Source organism: Alligator sinensis, unplaced genomic scaffold (assembly GCF_000455745.1).
Source record: "Alligator sinensis unplaced genomic scaffold, ASM45574v1 scaffold215_2, whole genome shotgun sequence".
In the NCBI taxonomy this organism is placed as follows: domain Eukaryota; kingdom Metazoa; phylum Chordata; order Crocodylia; family Alligatoridae; genus Alligator; species Alligator sinensis.
In genome coordinates this window covers 601,398-612,466 of record NW_005842400.1, presented here as the reverse complement: position 1 = coordinate 612,466, position 11,069 = coordinate 601,398, and the positions used below count along the sequence as shown (strand labels likewise).

Sequence of the window (11,069 nt, the reverse complement as noted above, 5' to 3'; positions counted from 1 at the left end):
TTTTTATACGGCTAGCAAGCCAATCACTAGCCGCCACGTGTGAATAATTTAGAACTGGCCAATGGTGGGGCACAAATTTGAATACGAATGGCGGGAACTCCTTGCAACGTGCATTTCTGTGCTGCAACAAAGAAATGCACCCTGCAAAGAAAGCTACTGGTGGCGGGAATTCTTTTGCACCGGGGTTTTCCTCTGCAGCAGAAAACTCGTGCAAAGAAGCTGCAATTTAGCGGGAACAATTTAGCCGTGCCGAAGCACTCACAAAACAAAAATCACACCCTTGGGTTGTGACAGATTCTGCTTCCCATCTGCACAGGTGCAGCTTCCAGCTGGAGTGGAGTTGTGCTGAGACCAGGTATTTGCACAATGTGCCTGTACTGCTGCTGATGCTTCCCACTCCTCTCCCCAGCTGCAGCACGAGTAGCTAGAAGCTGCACGGCCCCAGCACAGCTGCCTATCAGCTTGAAGTAGCAGCCACACCCAGGGGAACGAGAGGCCGGGAGAATCAGCAGCAGCATGGGTGCAGCCGTCACCTGTTTGACACCAGTGTAGACATGGGAAAAGCCCTCTGCCATGTCTCTGCACTCAAACCACCTGGCTAACGTTGGACTGGAGCCAGAAGGGCAGGAGACATGGCAGTAGTGCAGGTGCAGCTGGAAGCTGCCCAACCCTGGCACAGCTCTTTGCTCAGCCCCAACGTAGAGGGTGTACCGGTACAGGCAAAGCCCTCTAGCTCTGCAGGCCAGATCCAGTGGCTCCATAGGATGGATCTAGCCTGCAGGCTGTATGTTGCTGCCCCCTGCTATATTTGTACTGCAACTAGCATTACTGGTTCCCTGATCTCAGCTGGCACCTTTAATAATGGCAACAAACGTGTATTTAACCAGCTGGCGTAATATTTCCTCCATTCCTTTCTTTCTGTCTCTTTGTTATCTGCCTGAGCATTTCTTTTTGTGTGTGCCTATATCCTTATGGATGTCTTTAATGAGCTCCTTCTTCCCACTTATAGAGTATTAACAAAAATAGTGAATAACACTGGACCTCAGATGGAGCCTATGGTACCCAGCCTAAATCCTTCCTTCCCAGCACTACACTTTTGCTGCTTTCTCATGGCTTGCTTACAACCTTTCAGTAAGTTTCCAGTCCCCAAGACAACTTTGCTATCCAAATCTGTTTGAATGCATACTCCTGGAATCATTTCATGAGCTTCTGTATCAGAGGAAACTCAGAGAAGATCCACAAAAAAGTACTAAGGAGTTGGAAGAACTGTCAAATGCAGGATGTGAAAAAGAGTGAAATAGGTGGAGTAGGCTTGAGAAGAGCCTTCAGTGCTGCAGGCTGTTCTGTCACAATGCCTGCCTTTCACAATATATTTGCTTTTGTCAAAGATGAACACGGACATGGACACCGAGTTCCTGTAGGCTGGTGGGTGTTTGTAAACATGGACACCGAGTTCCTGTAGGCTGGTGGGGGTTTGTGGGGGATAGAATGAAAGGAAGAGAAACAACTGGCAAAAAAAATGACCAAAACATGCCTATGCCTCCTCCAACACCTGACCCCAGGGTTACTGATATCATTGGAAGTGTTTCCAAAGCTCCATGTTGAACATCACTCGCTGTCCATAGTTGCCTTTTTCTGTCCTAGACTCATTCAGAATGAAGACATGGCTGTAGTTGTTTCAGTCACCCCACCTTCAGGGACCAAGTACCCTGAGATCTTAGGTGGTTTTCAATCCTCTCCTTGCTCTGGCTCCCCAGACCATCCTATGTTTGACTTTCTCCTATGGGAGTGGTTTGTGGTGGTTTCCTCTGCTCATTCCTGCCAGTGTCTCAGTTGATGAAGTATGTCTTCTCAATTTCTCATGCCTCCAAGGCATCTCATTCCCCATTTATATCAGCTGTTAGTTTTGCATGCTTCACCAGCCCAGCATATTGGTACTGTAAATAATCACTGCTATCTGACTTCAAATGTTGATGCCCTGGTCACAAGAGCTTCACCTATTAGACTGTGTGTCAAATACTGATAACTGCCCCTTGGATTTTTATCAAAGGGCTTATCTACACACAAAGCCCGTGCCAGTTTAATTTAAATTGGTTTAAAAACTGATTTAGTCAAATGCAAACCCATGACTGGATACACTTATATCAGTTCCTAGTGTAAGCAAAACTGATATGACAGGTTGCAATCAACTTGGAGTTGATTGGAATCACAATATGTCCCCATAACTAAATCAATTTGTAATCCCACCTTCAGTTGAACTGATGCCAAGCCAAAGTGGAAACAGGTGAATTTGCCCTCCCCCTCTCTAATGTAGAGCATGATAAAACACATGCCTGCACATATGCAAAGGATGTAACCAGAGAGGACTCATTTGAGGGTGTACCAAGGTATAATAGGTTAAAACTGTGAAAAGAAAATTCTGTGTTTAGATTCATGACCAACTACCTGCGAGAAAGGTCTATTAGGGGGTGGCCTGGACTCCTGAAGGAAGCCCCACTGTTGAGGATGTTCAAGACAGAGCCCTAGAAAATATGCTGTAGGGAACAATTATGTCATGGTCAGAGATGGAGGGCTGGGAAATCTAAAGAGTCTCTTCCACTTTGGATTTTTGTGAGTGGAAGACCAGGATGGAGGGCCATTGTAGCCTCTCCCTTTCCCAGGCAATCCTAGGAATTCAGTCATCTGGTATCATTTGGAGATGGAAGATGCCCAAGGTCCTAGCCAGCATGCTCCAACGGGTGAATTTGGTCCCTTACCCTGTTTGATGCTCCTTACTGTTCACACACAACCCTCTGATCTGGGTTTGGAGGTGCTTGTACCCAGGCTGGATGAACTAGCTGGTGGCGTAGCTGACTCAAGTTTTGCTTTAAGGTGAACTTTAATCCAGCCCAATTGGCAGTGAAAATGCAGGTTACTTAATTTGGGTGTTGCTTGTCCTCCAATCCCTTCCCATAATTCCTCAAGCTATTCCTGGCCTTTGCCTCCTTTCTTCTGCCCCACGAGCAACCAACTGGGTTTTATACATGCTGGGTCAGCTTGTAAACCTTGCATCCCACATGCCCTGACCTGTTTCCATGCAGATCCTGAGGAGGCCTTGAACAGAGATACCATCCTTGCAGCCTGCTGCTGCCTGGCCAGAGGCTCTGACCCAGGGCTTTGTATACCTCTCATGTGAAGACAATAAACTCCACAATTTGTGGGCGTGTACCTGAAATCAACAACTCTACAAGGACACCTTTGAGAAGCTGGCAAATGAGGGGATGTGTTCCACCAAGCAGGAATTAATTGCAGAGAAAGAGTCAAAACTATGCCACAAGGCAAAAGACTCCAACAGCCAGCCTGGCAAATCACTGTCAGCCTATTCTGAGTCCTCTGCAATGTTTGACCTGGTCCTCAGCCTAGAGCTCCTTGCTATGCTGAATCAGCCTTTGAAACAACATGGTGTTATGATGGACATGAGAGCTGATGGCTGTGATATGCAGGAAGGGACCCCAGGGTCAGCTCAACTGGAGAAGACAGGACAAAGCACAGAGGATGAGAAAGTGGTAGAGATGGGACAGACCCCAGAAGAAGATAAACTAGAGGAGTTGGGACAGATTCTGACCGTCAGGGGATAGGTGTCATCTACTTTCCCAGTGTCCCAAGAAGTCTTCAGGGAAGAGATGGGGAATAGACAGGAAATGAAGTGGTAGAGGAACAAGCACAACAGAGGCGAGAAGAACCACCACAGGTAAGACATCCTTGTGCACTTCCATTGCCACAAAGCCTAGAGTTCAGTGCTGAAAAACTGCCCTGGATACTTGGAGGTAAACACTGCACCACTCCTCCTATTGCAGCAACAGCTCTGTCAGCTCACCCTGTTCCAATTATTCAGTATAGCCATACCTAGTACAGCAAATGCAGATGGAGTGCATACAAATAAATGCTGCAGTTCATACTGCTTTTGTATTTTTCCTTCAGAGGGACAATTTCTCTCTCAAAATTTTCATTTAAAAAGCTTTTTCAACATTCTTATTGCTGGGGCATTGTAACATCTTTAAGGTATTTGGATAAAACAGTACTATTTTTCCCATGAATATCAGTTCCAAATTATACCAGCACTTTGGTGCCTTGGAAATAACCAAAAGATTACAGTAGCCAAATTCAGTACTAAAAATTATTTCCCCCTCCTGCTACAGCTGCTGATGGTGTTCAACACTGAAAAATGCAAGGTCCTCCACCTTAGGAGGAACAACCTGCAGCATCCTTATAGGCTCGGCAGTGCTACGCTGCCTAGTATTATGGACGAGACGGACTTGGAGGTCATCATTGACCACAAGATGAACATGAGCCTTCAATTTGATGCTGCAGCTAGTAAAGCGAGTAAAATGCTGGCTTGCATCGATAGATGTTTCTCAAGCAAATCCCAGGATGTCATTCTCCCGTTGTACTCGGCCTTAGTGAGGCCGCAGCTGGAGTACTGCGTCCAGTTTTGGGCCCCACAATTCAAAAAGGATGTGGAGAAGCTAGAGAGGGTGCAAAGAGCCACGTGCATGATCAGAGGTCAGGAAAATAGACCTTATCATGAAAGGCTGAGCCGTGGGACTCTTCAGCCGGGAAAAGCGCAGGCTCAGGGTGATCTGGTGGCCACCTATAAGTTTATCGGGTGCTCACCAGGAACGTCTGTTCACCAGAGCACCCCAAGGGATGACGAGGTCGAACGGTCACAAACTCCACCGCAGCCGATTCAGGCTGGACATAAGGAAGAACGTCTTTACTGTCCGAGCCCTCAAGGTCTGGAATAGCCTGCCGCCGGAGGTGGTTCAAGCACCCACTTTGAACGCCTTCTAGGCACATTTGGATGCTTATCTTGCTGGGATCCTATGACCCCAGCTGACTTCCTGCCCCTGGGGCAGGGGGCTGGACTCGATGATCCTCCAGGGTCCCTTCCAGCTCTAGTGTCTATGCAATCTATACAATGGCAGTATAAATTGTCTCCTAGTCCCTCCTCAACTATATTTTTTGGTCATACCCAAACAGAATCCACCCCAGTGGCCAACAGTAATAATGCCAGCATTGGGAACACAGAATTAAGATGGAATTGTAGGAAGTGCATGTACCTTAATGTTGTAGTTCCTGATTTGAGTTCAGAGTTTAAGTTTAGCAACTATCTGCACTGTGGAAGGGCAAGAGGTAGCAATGGAATCCTAAAGTCGAGTACTGATGCAAGTTACACTAAGGCACAGAGCAGGTATCTTTGCTGCTTACCATGGAAAATGCATCAGAAAACAGATATTAGAAACAAACAGCAACACAGCATCCCTACTGTAAAGATAACCTTGCTCATGCACTTAGAAAGAAAATAGGAAAGGTTATGTGTAACAGCACAACCTAGTGATACTTGCCCTAATGATATCCCTCTCTTTGCCATCAACTTCTCTATGTGGTGTGGCTGTGCTCTGTCAAAAAATGGTTGTTTCCTTATGAAATGGCTGCATCCTCATTTCTGCACGTAGTTCATTAAGTCTGGGGGGCTTTTTTTGAACCAAAAAATTCTACGGGAACATGCATTGTGAGGCCACGTCTAAATCTTGAGTTCCTTACTCTGTTTTTCCTTCATCTTTACTTGGGCGAACTACCAGCTGAGCTCAGGACACCATTAGACATCATTATGTTAAGTGCTTTAAAAACATATAGTGAAACATTGTCCCAGAGATGCTCTGTTCACCAGGGTGCCTCTTAGGGTAACAAGGAACAATGGTCACAAACTGACAGAGAACAGATTTAGGCTAGACATCAGGAAAAACTTCTTCATGGTAAGGATGGCCAAAATATGGAACAGGTTTCCAGGGGAGGTGGTGCTCTCCCCTACCTTGGAGGTCTTTAAGAGAAGGCTGGATAGACATCTGGCTGGAATCATCTGACCCCAGCCCTCTTTCCTGCCCAGGCAGGGGGCCGGACTTGATGATCTGTTGAGGTCCCTTCTGACCCTAGCATCTATGAATCTATGAATAGATATGAGGAGAAACAGAAGCTCAGAGAGGTAAAATGATTCACCTAAGGTCACGTAGGTCAGTGGCACAGCTGGGATTGGAACCCAGTTTCCATAGTGCCTTGTCCAGGGCTGTAGCCCTTCAAGCACACTGGTGTTGCCAGCATTGGCCCATGTAGGATCGACTTCCAGCTGTAGAAAAATCAGATTTCATATAGTTTGGTATTATTCAATAATGTGACATGATCATGAAATACGATCACTTTAAAGACTGAGTTAAAGAGAATGGTATTTTAGCAGATAATCCAGAGGGAAAGCCAGCCAACAACACTTTAGTGAGACTAGACGATTAATGTGTGCAGAATCCTGATATGACCAAGCTGGCTTGTACGTTGTTTAATACTAATGTGATCTTACATGGATTATTAAAAATGAAGTATAGTGTTGGGTGAATGTGGTACTAGTATCAACAGTTGTGATGCACTTGTTTGCCTTCCAGTTTTCTAGACTAAAATCTGATTGTCAAAACTGAGGATCTCTGGTGACCTTACTTTCTTCAGATTTGAGACCTAGTGTCCAACAGGGAAAAAATTAAGATCATTTCTATAAGCTGCTGTCTTGTGACCTATGATAGAAATGTCAGTTTGTTGTTGTTTTCCTCCCTGCAGTCAGCAGTTCATAATGAATAAGTGCAGCACATTTTAGGACTCTGGCTCAAAGGGGGACTTGTTTTCAAAATTCTAGCTCAAAAGGGCATACAAATGGCTGGAGTCCCAAGAGAAAAACATATCTGAAATTTCAGTGGTCTGATGTAGAAAGGTGAAAGTTTAGTTCTGGAGTTTCAGCTGAACTTGGAATTCACTGTCACGAGTCTAGCTCTGTAGGATAAGTAAAATTAACTGTTAGTCAGCCACATGGTTAATACACTGTGGTGTAAGAGATGGTGTGATATTTGTTGCTCAAATAAGAGTGGTAACTTCACTTGCCAAGAAAAAAGGCCTTTATGTAGAGATAAGGGCTACAAAGTCCTTATCTCTGCAGATAAGGCCCAGGGCCCAGCTCTTCAAGTATTTGTAAAAGCACACCTGAGGGGGAGATTTAGGTGGGTTCCACCACATTTCTTCAGAGATACTCTAATGATCAGCAGCTGTAGGGTTGTTCTGTTCACTAGCTCTCTTTTCTTCTGGCAGCATAAAGGGAATGGGGCAGGGCCAAGGAGTGAGCAAGGAATGAACTCATAGATAATACAGAACTGCTAGTTAATATCTTTACGTCAAAGGCTTATACTGCAAAATGGGTGCCAACAACTGAATGGTGGACATGGGTCTGAAGCACTGTGCTGCTCCTAGAAGAGACACTGACAGGAGTAGGGGCAGGAAGAGACTGAAGAATTAGGTAAGTGTAGTGTCTTGGAATGGATATTGCTTAAACCTCTAAGCAGAGAAAGAGGTTAGCATTTAGCTGTGCCACTGCTCAGCTTCAGACTTGCATTCCCTTTTGATTTGACTCGATTCCTCTCTTGCTTGTTCCAATAAACTTGTTTTTCTTTAAGACCAGTTTCTCTGGCTGCTGAACTGTGAAAGGTAAATTCACTAAAATGTGTGCCTAGTAATGAGAGAGGCGAATTTCTGCTTCCTGAGGAGGCAGAAGGGTGTTTAAAACTGGGGTGGGGGGGAAGGGGCGGGATGCAGCCCTCCATCAGATTTAAAAGACAGCTCCCAAAGGAGCATTCCAGTTCTCAGACTGAGGTACAGGAAAAGTTTACAGAAGACAGAGAGTTTGTTAATGAGGGCACTGTGCCTCTATAGAGAGGGGAGCACAGATAGCCTGTTGACTACAAAGAATGATAGCAAAAGGAAGATCCATGATGATGATTCTTAGGAGGCTGGGACCTCCCGAGTTTAGGATTGAGTTCCTGCTCACCATAAGTTAGAGATCCCAGGATCTAGCTCTAAAGCTTTTGCTTACACCTGGCAGATGTGAACACTCCCATCCAAGCTGCAATCTCTTCTCTTTCTGGGAAGCACTAGAGTGCCTGATTATACCCAAATTTTGTGACTGGCTATAATACCCATAAAAGTTTGCAACCTCTAGAGCAGGGTGGGTACGTAGTTTGGAAGGACACCAGTGCTCTCACTCTGGCATGGAAAGGTGTTGGCTTTCTTCAGACAGCTCTGAGGGCAGTTTTGCCTGCCAAGGGTCTCCAGAACAGCTCCAGCTGTTGCTGTCGTGGAAACAACAGTATCAGAGAGTCACTTAACTCCTGACAGAGAATCCATAAGTCTCTCCCACTCCCAAGCCCAGTCACCCATCACTGAAATGTTTTTGGCTGGATGGCCCTGGGGCCTGGGGATGGTATACAGAGCCTTTCTCTTGCAGGTCACCAGTTACAGTGTGTACATGGTGAATGTACCATCTGATGGGTGTTCACTGGCCTGGGCAAGCTGGATTAGCAGTCTCTGTCTATTCCTAATGGGATCCGTAGTCACATAACAGAAATCACGTCACTAACACAAGCAAGACTAACCGGTGTCACTTGCTAGCAGTCTCAGAAGAGTAGTCAAGGATTAAATGCAAATTGACCCATGAAACCTGCTCCCGACTGCCTTTCTGGAGATGATGATGATCCTTTTCACGGCAGGGCTGAAGCTCTTTGTGAGGAGTCCATTTGCTCTGCTCCTGTTTGTCCTGTGGAAGAGGAACCAACACCTTAGTCAAATTACATGTTAAGCTGCTTGCAGATCTCACCCAAGGCTCCCAGCCATAAGAGCTGCCAACCCAGCACTATTTACTAGTACCAAATTCATGGGAAAGAAAGAACCATAAGAGAGCTTGACTCACGGATGGAATAACTATTTCTCTTCCAAAGATTCTCACTAAGAAAAGCTTCCTTGTTTGTCATCTCATCTCCTTTGTGCTAAACCATTTTAATGTCTGTCAAGGCTTGTACCACGGTGGTGCTGTACACTGCCATATCACCTACATCATAGGCTTGCACTTTCAGTTCTTGTAACTAATTTTTTGTCTCTCTAGTACTTTCAAGGTGTTTCCTTTGCATCAGCTTACCAGCACCACAACAGCTGGTTACAACCAAGGGTTATTTCCTTTATACTTGCATTGTCCCTTTCCATATCCAAAATCTGGGGCCCTTGAGTTTGTGGTTTTAAGTCTCTGTCTTATGACTGCATTTTTCTGGAAAGCATTGTGTGATAGTGGTTCTGAAGAACGTGCCATAAAAGGATTCTCTTACTTTTTATGAGAAAAGGCACAAAATTGGCCCACAGGTTTTGCTACGTGCCTGTCTAGTTATCGTGCATTCATCACTCTACCATTTTAAGTATTTCTCAAGAAAACAAAGGCTAAAAGTTCAAGCAGAGTTACCTTTCTTGCTTCTCCCTCAACGGCTCCAGCCACTCCCTGATTAAAAAGGGTAAATGACATCAGTGTTTGAGAGAGTTAGCTAGCGGTGTTCGTCTGAAGCCAGGGCAGGGTAGCACCTTAGAGATTAATTTGTTTAATTTAATATAATGATTACCTGGGCTGTGCCCATGCTGTCTCCCAAATTCCCCTTCTTTTAACTTTGTTTCAGTTGCAAGAGACAGGAGACTCATGCACCCCTGTAGTGTTTATCATGGGTATGGTGTTTAAAAAAAAAAGAAAGAGTGAGGAGGAAGACAGAAATTGAATTAAGAAGCAAGCTCTTGTGGTTTGAGCATGGGACAGAGCCAGCAGATGGAGAATCTATTTGTGGTGTTCTTGTAAACTTCCTGCATACAACTGGCCAACATAGTTACCATAACACTGCCCTGCAGTATAAGGGAATTAATATATGCTCACCTTACAGGCCTGAGGAAGGCTTATTACATTACAGGCAGCTGCCCTAAAAGCAGCAGAGTACTGTATTGTGACAGATGAAGCTGTTGATGCCTTTGGATTCCCAGCAATCTGTTTTTTTCCACAGACTATCTGCCTGTTATAACCTCTTGGGGGCAGAGGCAAGCCTTTTCATTAGGTGGCTGTACAGTGTCTGACACTGCCTGACCCTTGATCAGGCCCTGCAGCCATACAAGTTACAAGCAATAAGAAACTGCATGCACTTAAGGGCAGCCACAGCCCTCCCAGGTCATTGCCTCGCCCTACCCCAGCTGCATCAGACCTAGCTGGTTCCAAATGTCAGGTGCAGCAACCCAGCAATTGCCCCCATCACCAGGCATGGAGACGGGCAGGGAAGCAAGTAGGTGCTGGTTGCAGGGTCAGTGCCTGTCTTTGATCAGACCCTGCAACCATTCAAGTTATAAACAATAAGAGACTGCATCCACTTAAAAGTTGCCACATACCTTCCTGGTCTCATCACCTCCACCTACCCCAGCGGCGTTGGGGCTGGCTGGTTGTAAAGCCCAGCCCTAGTCGTGGGATAGATGAGGGGGAGGGAGCTGTGCTAGGTACAGGCTTGGTGCCTGGCCCTGTTCAGGCCTTGTAGTGCAGGTTCTAGTTCACAAGAGTGTGCAGGCACTTCAGAGCTGCTACCCCCCAGTCCTAGCCATGGAGAGGGGAGGGGAGGGGAGGGGAGGCTGTGCTGGGTGCCTGACCCTGAAGCCACTTAGGGCTGCGGCATTTCAGGTGCAGGCGCCCCCCACCACCCTCAGCCCTGACCATGGGGATGGGTGGAGGCTGTGCTGGGTGCGGGCTTGCCTCTCGCACAAGTAGCTGCTCACTGAAGACACTCCCCAAAGCCCACTCATCAGTCTCCTCCTCCCCGCCTTCCTTCTCCTCTTTTCCCCTTCCCACTTGCAAACAAAAGGCGTTTCTTTGTACTCCCATTGCAGGGGGCGGGGGGCAATGAAAGAGAGGAGCCGGCGCTCCCCCCCCAGCCGCAAAGCCCTGCAACTACCTGGCGCCTCGCTTTCCAGCACCGCCCCCCGCAAGGGGCTGGGATGATGCTGGGGCCGGGCTGTCTGCGTCGTGGGAGTGGGCTGTATTGGAAGCGGGAGTGGAGGGGGTGCTATTGATTGGGAGGGGGCTGGAGGGCAGAGCCTGGGAGCGAGGGGAGGAGACACGCGCGCACACACACACGCACGGGCACAAAGGGCCGTGCATG

The 11,069-nt window shown here is 46.7% G+C and overlaps 1 protein-coding gene across 3 annotated transcripts in view; it reads left to right on the top strand.

Moving 5' to 3' along the window:
- MGAT3 (mannosyl (beta-1,4-)-glycoprotein beta-1,4-N-acetylglucosaminyltransferase) overlaps nt 1-11,069 on the top strand; it is a 58,236-nt gene that overhangs the window by 23,445 nt on the left and 23,722 nt on the right. Inside the window, exon 1 of one of the 3 annotated variants that reach the window (XM_006029833.2) lies at nt 3,606-3,730. The exons of the other annotated variants lie outside the window; for them this stretch is intronic. The gene's annotated coding sequence lies outside the window, so the exon portion shown is untranslated. Of the gene's footprint in view, nt 1-3,605; nt 3,731-11,069 lie in introns of those variants that run through there. 3 annotated transcript variants of the gene reach the window in all.